Source organism: Mus pahari, chromosome 13, assembly GCF_900095145.1.
Source record: "Mus pahari chromosome 13, PAHARI_EIJ_v1.1, whole genome shotgun sequence".
Taxonomy (NCBI): Eukaryota; Metazoa; Chordata; class Mammalia; order Rodentia; family Muridae; genus Mus; species Mus pahari.
In genome coordinates, this window is record NC_034602.1 from 91,941,326 (window position 1) to 91,947,105 (window position 5,780).

Sequence of the window (5,780 nt, forward strand, 5' to 3'; positions counted from 1 at the left end):
AGAGCAGTCAGTACACTTAACCTCTGAGCCATCTCTCCAGTCCCATTCACTATATTCTTTTACCTAGACACTGGAGAGTTTATCTAAGTAAATGACTTTCATAATTTAAGACAGGTAGCCAGGTGTAGGGGTACTTCCTAGTGAGACTGGCAAAAAAATTTAAAAATAATAAAAAGAAAGAAAAAGGAAAAAAAAAAAAAGATTCGCATGGGCGTGGCCTAGGACATTTCATAGTATTTCTGTCTCTTTCTGGGAAGAAAGTGAGGTTCCTGATTGGGAACAGCTGACTAGCTAGCGTGTTCAGAGTAGAACTCTAAGGAACTTCACCCTTCCTGTGGGGCTGTGCTACAAGGTCCCCTAAGCATCCAGTAGAATTCCCTGCGATTGAGAGAGGAGAGCCCACCTTACCTAAGTCACTTTGTTGCCCGTGATGTTGAGCACCGTACTTATTTTTCAGAGTTTCAGTTTCATTATTTGGGGAATGGGAACAATATCCGTGTAAGAAGGTTGCTGCGAAGATGAAACTGGCCTGTGTGTCCGTTTTTTTTTTTTTTTTTCCAGCTGTAAATCGCTCCCCCAGATGTTAGTTATTATCACCATTAAAGGACATGGAATCCGTTTCAATTGCACAGGAGCTTGGGGAAAAAAAAAAAAAAAAAAAAACCTCCTTGACACTTTCCGTTGCAACTTGACCCGGAGCTTAATCTGATTGTCAAGCCAAAGGGTTCTGGTGCCCTGCAGCGGCCTGGGGCAGGGTCACGCACGCGGTCGGCGTGGCCACTGTCGCGTCCCCTCCCCCACGAGCCTCCCACCCGCGTCTCCGCAGGAGGACCGCGGTGTCCCTGTCTTTCGGGGTGGCTCGGGTCGGAGGGTGTGGGCTGGGGCGGAGCTGGGCCGGTGGGGGTGGGGTGAGGCGAGGGGCGTGGCTTGGCACAGAGGGCGTGGCCTGAGCCTCCGGGCGTTCCGGGCGGCTGATGCCCGAAGCTTGGCGAGCCGGGAGCTGGCACAGCCCGGAGCACTCGGCCAGCAGCCTGCACGCACCGTGGTGCGGACTTCACCTTTGGGTCCCCGCAGCTCTAGAGCGGAACCCGCGTCCCTGCATCTCAACAGGTCAAGGGAGGTGAGGAGGACGCCCCTGCCAGGACTGGAGGACCAAAGGAGCTGCAAGGTAAGTCGAGCCCTGCGTGTCCCGGGCTGGGGGGCTGGGGACTCACCAGGTCCCCGCGTGCCGCAGTCGCGAACTTCTCCGCAGCCGGGCTACCCCGCACGCTAACTCAAGCGCCGGTCTTGCTACTTTCCTTATGGGAACCTTTGGGACGAATGGGAGTAGAAGAACGGTGCGCCGCCCCTGTCTGCGGTTCCGCTGCAGGTAGCTTCCAGAACCCAGGGGACAGGGACCTAAGAGGTCGCTCGTCCTCCCTCGCTCCCTGGAGCCTAGAGTCCTGCGGGAAAATGTCCCGTTGTTGGAGTCTGGTTCCTGAGTTGCGTAACACACGCGTCCCAGAAGTTTCTCGAGGAGTACAGCCAGGTTCTTTCCTCCTCCACTTCCGACCCCCCCCCCCCAAACCCTTACCCCCAGCATCTGGCAGGAGACTGGTGATACCTACCCATCTCCTCTAACTGATGGAGAGGAGGCGAGGGGCGGTGGTCGGCGTCCTCAAGGCAGGGGAAAGTTGGAGGCACTTCTGAGAACTGCTGTCTGGGACAGAGGGAGACAGCGTTTTAAGACTAAGGATTGGCCGATTTCTCGGCACTCTCCCCTCCCCCGCCCCCTCTCATACTTTTCTCCAATGTCCGGTCCTCTCGGTCGGGGAGTTAGAGGGGGCAACGAATTGAGGGATACTGCGAATCATACGCTTCCTGTGTGGAACCCTACTTCCATGAACGAAGCCCTGCGGGGCCTGCCAGCGTCTTGCGGTTTGAGTTTCTCCACCAATACTGTTATGCAAATCGTCCTAAGACCCTGGCTTTGGAGATTGGGGCTGTGTCCGAATCTTCCGAGAACCAGACAGAGCTGGCGGAAAGCCCTGGCTGCCGGCGGTTCCATTTGCCTTGCTGTGTACTCTTTTGAAGTGTAGGGTGGGATAATTTTAATCCTGTTGGTGCGCCTTGGGGGGTATGACCAGCCTCGGAGGAACTTGGCACATTGAAAACCTTCAGTGCGGAACCTTGAGCCGGGATGCAGACGCAGCGCTCTCTGGGACAGTTGCAAAGTGAGAATTCTGCAATGGAGGCACTGAAGGCGTGCTAGGAGCCAGAGGTCTAGGGCTCTGCGCAGGATTCAGGGCAAGATTGTGCAGAATGTACGGAAAGTGGGGGTGGGCGGCCTCCCCCTCTCAGACCTAGGCGGGCTCAGGCTCGAGGTCTTAGTTGGGGGCTCGCAAAGAAAAAAGATACAAGTTCTTCCCTGAGGCTTACAAATACCTAGGTATGGCCTCCGAGTGAGTGTTCGCTTCCTCTCTAATGTATTCCTTAGCTCGCCTTTTCGTCTTTACTGGAAAGGATTCCTTGAGTGGGTATTCTAGAAATAGATTCACATGAGATTAAAAATTCTTAATGGCTCACCTGCTTCGTTTAAAGGTGACTTCTTGGCTGTGTGTGCATAAAGGAACAGGGAAATTGGAAAGCTACCGCGGAGAGAAGAGGAGAGAAGGCTATAAAGCGAGGGAAACTCATTTGAACTCGAGCGTGTTTGAGGAGCGCTGGAACCTAGCAGGGCTTTGAGATGATGGAGGTCAGGATGAGAATTTGAAGGAGAGGCGGGGTTTTAGCAGGAATGGTTGTTTTTATTTTTGAAATATCACAAGTTTGGAGGTGCTGGGGATGTGGGACCTGCAGGTTCGATCCTGGGAGTATCTTTACCATCTTTCTAGAAGCTGGGCTGTTGTGTATTGGCGTTAATATGTCTTATGCATTCAGCGTAGACTGCATTTCTATAGGGCCTTTGGCTTCCTTCATTTTTGTAACTCTTCAACCTTGCAAAAGGACAGTTTTGATGAATCATGTTGTCTTCGGTTAGGTTGCAAAGTTAGACAATATAGCAAAGTAAGGTTCAGGCTATTTTAAATACCGCTTTACAAATCAAGACCCCGTCCCCTGAGTCAGTGTTCCGTTATGGGGCAATCAGACAGTGTAAGAACCTGCTGTTTCTTCTGTTTCCTACTTGGTTTAACCGAATTTTGTAAATAGCTGGCTGAACTAACAGGCGGTAGAGACAGGGGTAGAATGTTCACAGGGTTCTTCATTCTCTACCTCCTTTTCATCCTCCTGGTTTTCATATTTTGATTTTTCAAAGAATCTCACTATGTAGCTCAGGCAGTCTTGGCGACCCTCCTGCCTCAGCCTCTGCTGGGATTATGGGCTTGTGTCACTACACCCAGTTAGTGTTCGTAGCTTAGCTTTACAAGACATTCAGTTAAGATATATACACATAACCAGGTGTGGTAGCGCACGCCTTTAATACCAGCACTCAGGGTCAGGAGGCAGAGGCAGGCAGATTTCTGAGTTCAAGGCCAGCCTGGTCTACAGAGTGAGTTCCAGGATAGCCAAGGCTACACAGAGAAACCCTGTCTCGAAAAACAAAAACAAACAAACAAGATATATACACATAATACATATGTGGATCTGGACAGATGGCTGATCTTCCAGATGACCTGGATTCCAGATGACCAATGACATGGTGGCCAACAATTGTAACTCCAGTTCCAAGGAATCCAACACACAGAGTCAAACAGACAAAACACCATAAAATAGAAATAAATAAATAATGAAATGGTAAAAACATACGTATGCGCTGCATTTCAGTTAGACACCAGTTTGCTTTGTTTTGTTTTTCCCTACCCATCTCTCTGTGTAGCCCTGGCCATCCTGGAACTTCCTCTGTAGACCAGGCTGGCCTCCAATTCTCAGAGAGCTGCCTGCCTTTGCCCCCCAGGTGCTGGAATTAAAGGGGTGCGCCACACACCTGGCATATACCGATAGATATTTATCCATACATTTGTTCTGTTAATTACCATCTACAGAGTAGAAAAAATAGAAGATTGTTCTTTCTCTCCTTGTGTTTTGTTGCTTTTGTTTTGAGAAAGTGTCTTACTCTGTGGCCCAGGCCGACCTAAAATTTTATCATAGCCCAGAGTGGTCTCAACCTTGGAACTCTCCTGCATCAGCTTCCTGGGATTACAGACATGAGACATGATATCTGACTCTTTTGTCATTTGCAGACAAGTCTTTTGTTAAAGAGTTTGCTTTTATTTTATGTATATAAGTGTTTATCTATGAGTGCATTAATGTACCATGTGCATATGGTGCTCACAGAAATCAGAAGTTAGTGTCAGAGCCCCTAAAACTGGAGTAAAGCTGAAAGTCCCCCTCCCCCGGTGTGGGTGCTGGGAACTGAACTTGGGTCTTGTAAGAACAGCTAGTGAGTGCTCTTAGCTATTGAGCCACCTCTCCAGCCCCATTGTGGAATTCAAAACCTCCTGCCTCAACTTCTTTTTTTTTGTTGTTTTTTTGTTTTTCAAGACAGGGTTTCTCTGTATAGCCCTGGCTGTCCTGGAACTCACTTTGTAGACCAGGCTGACCTCCAACTCAGAAATCCGCCTGCCTCTGCCTCCCCGAGTGCTGGGATTAAAGGCGTGCGCCACCACGCCCGGCTCTACCTTGGCTTCTAAATTGCTGGGATTATGGTCTTACACTGCCACAGTGCCAGTTAAAAACAAAAGCTTGTGTTTGTTTTTTTTTTTTTAAATTCATTGACATTGGTGTTGTGCCTCCCTGTATGTCCATGTGAGGATGTCAGATCTCCTGGAACTGGAATTATAGACAGTTATGAACTGACATAGGGATGCCAGGATTTGAACCTGGGTCCTTTGGAAGAGCAGCCAGTGCTCTTAAGTGCTGACTCATCTCTCCAGCCTGTTTTTGTTTTTTTCGAGACAGGGTTTCTCTGTATTGCCCTGGCTGTCCTGGAACTCTGTAGACCAGGCTGGCCTCGAACTCAGAAATCCGCCTGCCTCTGCCTCCCAAGTGCTGGGATTAAAGGTGTGCACTACCACGCCTGTTTTATTATTTTTGAAAGATAAGTGGAAAGATTTCCTTGCTCACTTCTTGCATCAAATTTGCATAATCTCTCATGGAGTTAGTTGAATGTAAAAATGCAAATCCTGAAATAGTCCTATATTTTGACTTTTTAAAAGCCAAAGCTGGGGCAGGAGAGCCGGCTCAGTGGTTCCTGGGTTTGGTTCCTTGTGGCCTCAGAGCTCTAGCTTCAGGGACGACACCCTGCCAAGCCTTCATGGGCACCTCCAACAAAAAAGGGTTTTTGTTGTTGTTTGAGACAGAGTTCCATTGTGTAACAGCTGTGGCCGTCTTATAACTCTATTTGTAGACCAGGTTAGCCAAGAATTGACAGATTTGCCTGCCTCTGCCTCCTGTGTGTGCCACAATCCCAGGCTCCAGATAAATTAACATTTAAAAAGCAAAGTTAAATACCTGGTGTGGGGATAGTGGTGGCACACATCTTTACTTAATCTTAGCAAAATTGGGCAGTTCTCTGAGTTCAGGGCCAGCCTGGTCTACAGAGCCAGTTGCAGGACAGTCAGGGCTACACACACACACAAACAAATAAACTAAAAGACAAAATTAATTTATATTTGCCTGGGATGGCATGCCTCAGAGACATCACTCTTTTTTGGTTTTTCGAGACAGGGTTTCTCTGTATAGCCTTGGCTGTCCTGGAACTCACTCTGTAGACCAGGCTGGCCTCGAACTCAGAAATCCAC

At 49.0% G+C, this 5,780-nt stretch overlaps 1 protein-coding gene across 1 annotated transcript in view; it reads left to right on the plus strand.

The window, feature by feature from the left end:
- Positions 1-975: 975 nt before the first annotated feature.
- Positions 976-5,780, plus strand: part of Aff1 (AF4/FMR2 family member 1) — a 161,771-nt gene continuing 156,966 nt past the window's right edge. The window contains exon 1 of the mRNA XM_029544935.1: positions 976-1,168. The gene's annotated coding sequence lies outside the window, so the exon portion shown is untranslated. The remainder of the gene's footprint in view (positions 1,169-5,780) is intronic.